We start from the raw sequence: 12,099 nt of genomic DNA on the forward strand, positions 1-12,099 counted from the left end.
GGCATAGAATATGTGCATCTTTTTTTGTACAAATCTGACTCATTTTTTAGAGAAGCTCACTTGAAAAGAAGTCACTACTTTTCTACCAAAATAATAAAAAAAAAAAAAAAAAAAACAGAAAAATGCAAAAAATAAAAGTAAATTGGTTGTTAATGATGTGGACATATTTCTTTTTCATTATTTATAATTCTTTTACTAATTGGAAGCTTTAAATTTAATATCTTTTTAATCCAATATTCTCAAATTAGAGAAATGTTTGCTCTTTCCTTGAGGATATTTCTAATTTAGGGAAAGGTGAATAACCAAAAGCTGTGGGTTTATTCTTTATGTTTGATCATATATGTCGGTGTTTAATTTCTTTTTTATTCAAGTTGATGAATGAAGATAATGTAATCTAATTAGATGATTTTCATGAATATATGTATGTGTCAATTGCATAAAAGTTCTTTTTAAGAGATTAAGTTATACATTTATTTACTCGGGAATTTATTATTTATGTTTTAGGATTTGATGCTTTTCTAAATTAAATTAGTTTTCTTAACCAAATTAAACTTGTTTATACTTACATGCCGCTAGCAATAACAAATGCTAGCAGTTTGGTTTCAGTAGCATCAACATAGCAAAAAAAGCAAATATAATTTTCAACAATCTAACAAATTCGAAAGTAGAAAAAGGAACAAGATATATTTACAGGGGGCAAAGGTATGCATATAAATAAGTGTGGTCCATCGCCCCCCAATATTTTTCAAAAATAGTATACCTAGTTTGTTTAATACTCACACATTAATTATAATTAAAAAAATAAAGTATTCTATATCATATTTTATTCTAAAATTTATACTTCTTGCTCCTTGAACATATGTTACTTAACTTGGTCCCTCCCCTCAACAAATATTTCTAGCTTCGTCACTATATAGGTAATTCATATACTCTCTCTCTCTATCTGTGTTTGAAAAAATGTCTCTTTTTCCTATTTCTATATGTCCGCAATTTAAAATTTTATCTAATTTTTTCCATTTTCGGTAAGTGGACCCCACACACCATTCAATCATCGCCCACGTTTCATTATAAAATTAACACTAACTCTCTCCACCACTTTCCTTCATAAGTAGAATGTGATTTTAATACAACATGTACTATTACTACCCTCTCTACAAATATACATCCAGCACATTGTACGTATATATATAGGCACAACACAACACAACACAATAATGATGATGAAATGATTAATTTAGAAAAATGCATGGATACATAATTGAAAACGTGTTTACACAAAAATCAAACATCACAAATAAAACAGATAATGTACATGTGAAATAGGGAGTAGTACTAGTATATATATCTAGTTGAGATAATGATATATTCATATAAGTACACTAAGTGCAAGCAAAAGCAATGAAGAGTTGAGGAAGGTGCATGTATCTATAGACTTTATATATATATATATGTACTTATATGAGTCCAAAATTCCCAACAGAGCATGCATGCAGTGAGAAGTGATGTAATTGGTAGAGTGTTTCTTCTTCTTTGAGAGAGAAAGAGAAAGAGAGAGGGGGGGCCTGTTTGCTACTGATGAAACAAAATCCAGCTATAATTACGCCTGTTTTATTTTCAGCTGACAAAAATTTCACCAGTGCCTCTGCACACCAGTTTCCGGCCCCCACACCCCTCTCTCTCTCTCTCTCTCTCTCTCTCTCTCTCTCTCTCTCTCTCTCTCTCTCTCTCTCTCTCTCTCTCTCTCTCTCTCTCTCTCTCTCTCTCTCTCTCTCATCCTCTTTCCAAATTAATATCTACATGTCTAATTAAGTTAAGTGTATGCTTCTTTAGGTTAAACATTGGTAATAATGTTGTAACTACTCCTATAATTGATGTAATTAAAAAAATGGATCAACATATTCAAATTAGTGGGGATTCACTTGATTCATCAAGGATATAAATAGGTAAATTAAACGAGCAAAAATGTAATGCGCTTATTCATTCAAGTAATTATGATGCAAGAAAGAGAAGTTAATCAAACCCTAATAAAGTTCCCATCTCAAAAGTTAAATGTGTGCTACTTTGGTGGAACATTAGTAATAATGTTGTGGTTATAACTTTGGTTTGAAGTATTGTAGTATTAAGAGATTAAGCAAATAGTGGCCCGAATTTAAAGTTCGGATATACTAATAAATTTGGCACAAAGTCGGTCACTCGGTATGGAATATTGTCATAGTTATTTTCTTTATGAACATAAGACATTGTTTAATTCTTAGATGACAACTTCCATGTATGATTTTCAGACTATTATATCAAATTTAATTTTACTAAAAGTTTATATTGTGATATAATTGTGAAGTAATCCAAAATTCATGATTTTTCTTGTTGATTTTAAAGTTACATGCTAGACCTACATGTGGTCAAACTTCATATTTTTTCAACAATTAGACATTCATCAATGAACCGATTTTTATTTATTACCTGATTTTTCTTAATTATAGTGTAGTGTATCGTCATGCAAACTCAAGATGTCTAACTCGTATACTACAAAACTTTAACCTTTTTCAAGTTGGACAAAAGGGGGTAGGCAACATTAAGTACATGCTTCAATATCATGAAAAAGAAATACAAAAGTATATTATCCCCTTTAACTTAATTCCACTATTGTAAGGTGATAGATAACTAAATTTAATAAAAGGAAAGGACAAAGGAAAAGATAGTGAATAGATTGGCATATTATTATATGGTACAAATCTTATAATGCATGAGACTATAACGTAGAAATGGTAGCAAGTATTCTTCTTCGATAGGTGGGAATCTCCCTACCTAGCTGAGGGATATATATATTTATAAAAAAAAATATACTCCATCTATCAAATTTTTCACTTCATATAACAAAGCTCAATATCAAATAATTTCGTGCCATATGCCATGGAAATTATTATTATTATTATAATATTATATTTTTATGTATGTTATTGGAAGATGAACTGCCACGTGTCCTCACTCAACTATAGTTGCTTTTCTTAAATCGGCAAGCCTACTAATAATATGATCCTTATGTTAACCAATGAATAATAATAGAACAAACCCCCACCAAGACTAGAACTAAATAATAATAAAGATAATAATGATTATTATTATTATTACTATTGTTAATTTAGTATTACAACAATAATTACTTTTCTTAAATTGGCAAGCCTATTAATAATATGATTATTATGTTAACCATTAATAGTAATAGAAACAACTATCCCACCAAGACTATTACAAAATAATGAAAATAATGGTAGTTATTACTATTATTCTAGAATTATAATAAAAAATAAATTAAAAAAATGGAACTATAGTGCACTAGAAAAGGTACTATAAAGAAAAGCAAGATACTAAATATCTTCCATTGGTGCATGAAAATGGTAGGGTATGACCCATTCACATTCAATTAATAGATAAAAAAAGTGTGGGAATAGAATAATTTAATTATACACATACTATAATATTAGTCAAGCAATTCCATTGAGGGACTTTTAAGTCGGCAAATGACATGTCTAATTTCGGCTATTTGGGATCTCAAGCTTAGTTCCATACATTATGTTTACTAAAGAGGTGTACTTCCTCGTCCCATACGTTATTTAAGGCATTTTTTTTAACTGACTTTAAAAAATACGTAATAATAAATAATTAAAGTAAAAAGAAAATAATATAGATAAGACTCTTCTCGATATTATTATCTTTCTTACTTTACTCTTTTATCACCTTAACTATTGCTTATCTTTTTTTTCAAAATGACTGTGAAAAGAATTGCCTCAAGTAGCATGAAACCGACGGAGTATAATATTCATAATTAAGTAAACCAAATAAAAATATTTGCCAAGTGACTAATTAAATACCTAAGATCATGTAATAGTAGTTATTCTAGAATACATCTCATTAACACATAAGATCATGTAGAGTAAATCGAGCCATATCACGTTTCTAGGTGTGCTCGAATTATTGACCTTTCTTCTCATTGGATGAGAGATGAACTAACGAATAATTGATGCTTAAATTTTGAAAAGTGGTAACGTTGAATTCAATTTCTAATGAGCTTAATTCTGTAACATTTAAGTTCATTAATATTGATTTACCTAACTTAATAATTTATATATTGAACTATCATTGATGATCCATAGTCCATACCAAATCCATCTCCATTAGGGGTGACAAATCGTGCGTGTCAGGTCGTTATCGTGTCGACACGATAACGACACGAACACGATAACAACAAACACAAACACGACCTGTTAAGAAAACCTCAAACACGAACACGAACACGACCCGCTACCCTCAGACACGAACACGACACGAACACGACACGAACCCATTAACGACACGAACCACTTCGGGTCAACAGGACACGATAACAACACGTATTGGAAAGATATTAAATATTTAAATGATTTCAATGAGATATGACCATATGAGACTATGAGTCAATTTAATAAATATTGAAAATTGAAAATAATAAGAATTAATAATATTAAAATATTATTTGTTAACGGATAACACGAACACGAACACGTATTGTTAACGGATAACACGAACCCGACACGAACACGACACGAAAATTGACAGCCCTAATCTCCATTGTTTTGAATTTTAATTTTTTTCGGTGCACTAAATTTATTAAAACACAAACCCTCCTAATATAAATATTTACAAGATTGAATAAAGAATAATTGCTGATTTAATAGTAGAAAGTAAAGTTATCCTCCAAATTATTCAAAAAGACAATAGTATAGAATCTAAAATAATTGATATATTAAATATAAAAAAAGTGGTAACTTTGGCCAATCCATTTGGTGGAATAATAGTTTATAGATAGTCAACTTTGATCACTTCAAAATCATATAGTATTACTCAAAAACTGCAAAGAAGCATATATACTCATTTCCATTTTAATGTCTTATCAATATCATGTCACTTCTTGAGAGTGACAGGTAAAGTGGCTTATCCTCTGAGAAGACAGAATTATTTAACTTAAATAAAATTAATATTGGGAAAGCAAAGGGCACTAACTCTTAACTAACAGATGTTGGGAAATGAAATTTTTTATCTATATTAATTAGATTTTATTACACCGAAAGTCACAATTATTTTCACTTTTCCAAACATTCAAACCATCAACATTAATTTGACATTTTAGCTCAAACTGATTTATACTACTATTAACTTAGAACACTATAAAAGTTTAATCTTTTGACAATGAGGAGGTAATATTAGTCAACTAGTTAATCCGACATTCTTTTTATTAGATAGAATGATGAATAAAAATATGTTATCCATGCAGATGGAAACTCCAATAATTTTTATGTTTTGACATGAATGAGAATATGATTGAAGGTCGGTTAGTGTTATCATGGAAACTCCAATAATTTTATGTTTTCACATGAATGAGAATATAATTGAAGGTTGCTTAGTGGAGTAAGAAGTAAACATTAGTACTATTAGAATAAGGTTACTATTAATTGAAACTCAATACATTATCATTATTATTTATTCATATTACTTTAATATTATAATATTCCCTCGTCTCCCATTAAATAGTCTATATTTCTCTATTTTGATCTGTCCCCCAAATTATTCTATTTTTAGTAATTTTTTCTTTCATGTATAAGTTGGCACTTGATCAATTTTGTATTAAAATATGTGCCTTTTGAAATTATCTATTTTAATGAGATCAAAGGAATATCATCACAAATGAAACAATTCAAATGGGATCAAAGGAATATCATCATAAATTAGAATAGGTTTTATTTATGGCCAGTCTCAATTTGTTGTGACCCTATATGTACAATAGGTATACTGATGAATTTCGAAAATGAAACTTGTGAGGTCCATCGGAGGAAAAGGAAGTAAATGCAAAGGTTGGAGTGGAGTTGTAAAATCATTGGATTGCCGTCAGATCAAAATGCCGAATTTAATGGAGTTTTTACCTTGTGGGCTGGCTAGGGCGGCCGCAGAAAAAAAAATGTTGATAGGGCTTTATTAAACAAATTCTTCCCTTTCTCCAGTTGAAGTCCTTCCTACTCCTTCAATCTCTAACAATTTAATATTCTTCGACCAAAACTTGATAAGGAATAAAAATGATTTTAGACAATTTCGATATAATAACCAGGGACTTAAGCCTATCCCCCTCCAACTTGTGTCAGTCATTGGGTGGTTCGGCAGTGGGGTCGGTCGAGCCCCGACCCGGCTAATGCACCATTATATGTATAGGTAAAAACTTTATAAAATAGAGATAAAAATTAATCCAACGGTGGAAAAAGAGTGGTGGTCTTATCATTCTTGACTATAAATGCACTAGGCATTTAGACTATGTCAATAATATTAAATACTGTTCAATGGTAGCATGCGTGCCTCAGTAATAGTCAGTCAATATATATACAAGCTTCAAAGTTCAAATTAGATAGGAATTGCACATCTTTTCTGACCAAAAAAATATTTTAAATAACTCAAAACTATTTTCATATATTCTAGATATTTTATACTACTATCAATAATGTTCATTCATTACATAGAGAAAATCGATTCACGGATCGAAAATGAATATCAGTAAAATAATTAAAGATGTGAATTTTTGAAATACTGATGAAATCTTATAAATAATGGGATGATTTTGTGAGTATCATTTCTTTTCCTTCTTAAGCTAACGAAAAGAGTTATACATAAAAAAAAAACATTCATTTTGTATTCATAACTTATTATTCTCTAGTTGTTGTCAATTGATTTTAAATACTCAAACACTACCTAATGTCCAGTTTATCGGTTTGGACTTTGGTCAATTAGTTCACGTTGTCGTCTTGGTTTTCTTTTTTCTTATTTTTTGTGATTATCAAATTCGATTGTTTTGTTTAAGAAAATTGTGATGTTGTTTAGTTCATGTACATGCCTTATTTTTATTGTTTGTTAGCTAGATTTTATATTTGGTTGCAAATGTGTTAGCTCTTTTGGTTTGATTTTTTAATTTTTTAATTTATTGTGATGTTGTTCGTCAATTTCTAACTTTGAGCCTTTTTATCCTTATTGAAAAAAGAAAGTAGATATTTGAAAGAGTACTTTTCATCCATTTCATTGAGAGATGTCATTCATTTCGTTGTAGATGATTTGCATCATTGAAAGATGTCATGCTTCATTTTATTTATATTATTTTATATCATATTTTTTGGTAGCAAATTCAAAGATGCGAATCGTGTGGCATTCAGAAAAATGGCAGAGCCGTATGGTTTTAGTTCCAATGGCACAAAAAAGAGAAGAATAAAAGGGTCCACTGTTAAATAAAAACAATATTGTATAGTTGAGAAGAATTATTATCCAATGTATATATATCTTAAAGTTGGACTACCTCTCATTTGTAGGGCACATTAAATTCTTTTTTGTCTCTATATTCAAGCTTTTAATTCAACATGCACTACCTAGCATCATTAATTAGGAATATCTGAATGAATAAAGTTATGCAATCACAATATCAATGGCCATAAAAGAGTACTTTTTGTAATTTTTTTAAATAAAATATAGTAATAATAAATTAAGGGTCTTATTTAATGCTATAATATCTTTACATTAATACGTCTAACTATTCTAGAAGAAGGTGTTGATTTGACTCCAATAAAAGTAACCATCATTATAAGGTAAATTAAATATTTATTAAATCACTAATAAATAAAACCAGTTATATTTGAATATGGCTGAATATCAATTACCCTATATATTAGAAGGTAGGATATTTGTGAATCTTCATTAAAAAGTTATAATTAATTATATCCTATTGAAAGTTTATTAGTAGAATTTAAAATCTAGGTAGACCCCAAAAGTTTTTTTATGTTACTAAATGTGATTTGTGTTGGTACGTGTTTGATTTCCCCTTTGCCCAAAAAATTTAAGAAAATGAAAAAAAAAATGATCCATTTATTAACAAGATGTCAGATTATGGAGATTGGAACAATGTGAAAGAAAGAGAGAAAAATAATTGGACAACTAACTAATTTGTAGGTAAAATTAAGTGGTTTGACAAAATTAATTTGTTGTTCAAGTGATTTGACTATCAACATTTAGACACTAATTACTTTAGTGGGATATGTCAACAAATCAGAAAACTAGAAACTGCACGAAGAGTCTCACTATTATAATCATGTGAACATAGAAGTTATCATCATATAATTATTCATAGTTATTTTATTACTATTATTTAGTATTAATAACGTTGAAATAATTAATTCTTAATTTATAAATACAAATCAAATATAAACAATAATTATAAACTGTAACTGGATTAGTGAATCCTAATTGATGGCAGTAAAACTAAAATAAATTACTTGAAATATATCTTATTTAATATTTTTTGTTACATGATTATGCATGTTTTGTTAGCTTTCTTATAATTATTACTCCTATATCAGTTACTTTTTAATAGTATAGAATACTTTAGAATTCATTTTACATTTATAATTGTGGTATGCAATTAAATTTAATTTTTTAATAGTGTTAACATAATTAAATAATCATTATTTTCCATGAAAAATAAATCTAGTTAATATAAAAAGGCGAGTTTATCATTGCATTATGTCATGCATGATCTTGATATGTCTGAACTCTGTTCCCTTTGAGAGACTTTTAAGTCAAACTACCAATTTCACACTTCTCTCATACTAACTTTTATAATTGGCTTGTGACGAATATAAAAAATCTAATTGGACAAATATGCTAGAACGAAATCACACGTTTTTAGTAAATAAATAAGAATTTAAACTTATTGACGATCATTTAAAAAAACAAGCAAAATATATTGGAGAGATAGTATAGGATAGATATAGATTTATCCATAAGCAAAAAAGTAGCATGTCTCTACATTTTTAGTAGTTCCATTACAAAGGGATCTCTAGATAATTATTATAATTTGTTGATGAGTTTGACGACTATATATATTACGTATAAGGCCCAAAAACGCAATCGAATAATGTAGAAAATATCAAAGTAGGATTCATATGATCCAATGAAGAATGAAATCAATTTCATAGAATGATTCATCAAACGTACAAAGAAGAGAACTACTCTATTTATACAATAAGTTAAGAAAGGAAGCAAAATATCTTCTAACTAACTTTCTAACTAACTCATCAAAATATCTAGTGATGACAAGGTGGTGACGTAGCATGCATGAGAAGGAGGCGCCATGTCATCGACGTCGATGCTTCATCATCTTTTACATGCCCCTTCAAGATGGATTGTACACAGCGGCGTATCCAGTAAGGAACAAGGGCAACGGCGTATCCAGTAAGGAACAAGGGGGTACAACTGTACCACCAAAATTCTATAACTAGTATATTGAAATCTTGTACAGGTATATGTAATCAAAATGGTGCAGCGGTTCGAATCTCCAATGTTATGGCTGAAAGCGTGGGTTCGATTCTCATTGCCCATATTTTTGCATGCTAGCTGTGTTATTAGTCCTCTTTCTTACTCTCTTACATGACTATTTTAATTATTAATATCATTAGATTTAAATCAACTTTCTTTCAATTTTCATATTTTAATCACTTGATTTTTGTTTTCTGCACACTTCTTTATAGTATACTTTTCTTTCTACACTCATTTGTAGCTCTCTTATGGTTTGTTTCTTCAACTTTTACTTTTTGTTGAAGAATATATATTTTAAAATCAAACTTTTCCTCAATGCTCGTTTATGATCATACATAAAATATGAAAAATATATTTGACGTAAAACATGAGAAATAAATTATATAGAAAATGGTAAGGATGCATTATGTCGTTTTTTTAAGTAATTGAAGTTTTTGCCTAAAATAAGTCAAAAGATGATTTTTAATTAAAAAAATACATTCTGCAAAATTTAAAATAAAATTTTCATTAATCCATTTTTTATATGTGATGAACTTTCTTAAGCAAAAAATTTAAAATAAAGATTTTGTTCAAAATCAAAATAAAGAGAAGAAAATTGATCTTTCGGATTTTGAAGTTCTATATTGTGGTGATAATTTTTCGCATCCCAAACCAAAAATCCTGGATTCACCATTGATTGTACAAGCTTTCGAAATTCATCTTGCTCAATATAGAATGAAACGCCAACGTTCCTAAGGGTTTAGTGAAGATGTCGGCTAGTTGGAGATTATTCCTAATGTGTAGTGGCTTTATCACACCTTCCAAAAATTTCTCTCTTACTGTATGGCAATCGATCTCGATGTGCTTAGTTCTTTCGTGAAAAACTTGATTCGAGCAAATGTGAATGGCCAACTGATTATCACAATACAATGGAACGACCTTTTCCATTTTTATCCCAAAATCTTTGAGGAGAGCAACAACCCACACTACCTCACATGTTGCTTGGGCCATAGCTCTATACTCGGCTTCTGTCGATGAACGGGATATGGTATTTTGCTTTTTAACTTTCCATGAAATCATTGAGGAGCCAAGAAACAAAACAGTAACCAGTCATCGACTTAATTGTATCTGAGCATGCAACCCAATCTGCATCAGAAAAGATGCTCAAACTCACTTTGCTATTGCTTGAATAGAATAGACCATGTCTGGGTGAACTCTTCAAATATCTGAGGACCTTTTCAGTTGTTTCCCTATGCTCATCACTTGGGTTTGAAACATATTGGCTAAGCTTATGCATTGCAAAGGTAACATCTGGCCTAGTAATGCACAGATAGAGTAATCTTCCAATAAGCCTTCTATATTTTGATGCATCCTTCAAAAGGTGTGCCTGAGTCCAATCTCAACTTCTTTAAAGGATCCATGGGCACAGCAGAGGACTTGCAGCCAAGCATTCCTGTGTCTCTCAACAAATCCATTGTGTACTTTTTTTGATAGACTAATATTCCTTTCTTGTTCCTTGCAATCTCTAGTCCAAGGAAATATTTGGGAGCTCCAAGATCCTTGAATTTGAAATGCTGTCACAGGAAAACTTTGAAATCCTCAGTCATTTCTGGAAGAGTAGAGGCAACTAGAATGTCATCAACATACACTACTATTCCAAAGAAACTGTTGCGGTCATTCTTAAAGAAGAAAGAATGATCAGAGGCAGACTGTTGCAGACCAAAACCCTTTAGCACTTCAGAAAGTTTTACCATTACCTTGATGCTTGTTTTAGACCATAGAGAGACTTCTGTAATTTACACACAAGAGTTGATTCTGAGTTTTCCCCTTCAACAGACTGCCAATCAATATCATATCCTGGAGGCAGAGTTATAAAAATATCCTCTTCCAAGTCACCATAGAGGAAGGCATTATTTATATCAAGGTGAGACAAAGACCAACCCTTTATAGCAGCTAAAGCAAGAAGCATCTTCACAGTAGTGAGCTTTGCCACTGGAGAAAATGTGTCTAAAAAATCCACTCCTTCAAGCTGAGCGAATCCTTTAGCAACTAGTCTTGCTTTGTATTTCTCTACTGTCTTATCTGGATTATACTTGACTTTATATACCCATTTGTAGTCTATAGGAACTTTGCCAGGAGGTAGAACAGTGACAAACCAGGTGTCTGTTCTTGAAAAAGCTGCCAGTTCATCTTGCATTGCTTGCTGCCACTCTTCATGTTGGGAGGCTTGGTTGTATGTGGCAGGTTCGTATATGGCAGACATGAGTACTACATATTTTACGTACTCAAGAGAGAGTTTGGATAGGCTGAAGTAAGAAGAAATTGGATATGGAGTGGCTGATGCAACTGAGTTGCAGATGAAGTCAGTGAGGTGAGATGGTGGTTTTATTGTTCTACCATGGCGGGAAATATTTGGTTTATTTGGAGTAGAAGTGATGGAGTATGTATTTGAGGTAGGAGAAATGTATGAGTTTGGTTCAGGAATGTTTGAAGTTTGAGAGGAAGTGGGAAAATTTGAAGGAGACAATGAGTTTATACCCTTTGTAATTAGAGGGATATCCCAACAAAGCACACTTAATGGCTCTAGGTGAAAATTTGTCCCTTCTCCGCTCTAAAGTTGAAGCATAACAGAGGCACCCAATGACCTTCAAATGGGAATAAGATTGTGGTAAGGACTTGGAATGGTGTCATATTATCTGGTAGAACAGATGAGCGAAACTCTGTTTAATCTCTCTCTTTTTTTTT

At 30.7% G+C, this 12,099-nt stretch overlaps 1 pseudogene; it reads left to right on the forward strand.

Moving 5' to 3' along the window:
- Positions 1-12,099, forward strand: part of LOC121753672 — a 93,848-nt pseudogene that overhangs the window by 11,775 nt on the left and 69,974 nt on the right.

This window comes from Salvia splendens, chromosome 11, assembly GCF_004379255.2.
Source record: "Salvia splendens isolate huo1 chromosome 11, SspV2, whole genome shotgun sequence".
NCBI lineage: Eukaryota > Viridiplantae > Streptophyta > Magnoliopsida > Lamiales > Lamiaceae > Salvia > Salvia splendens.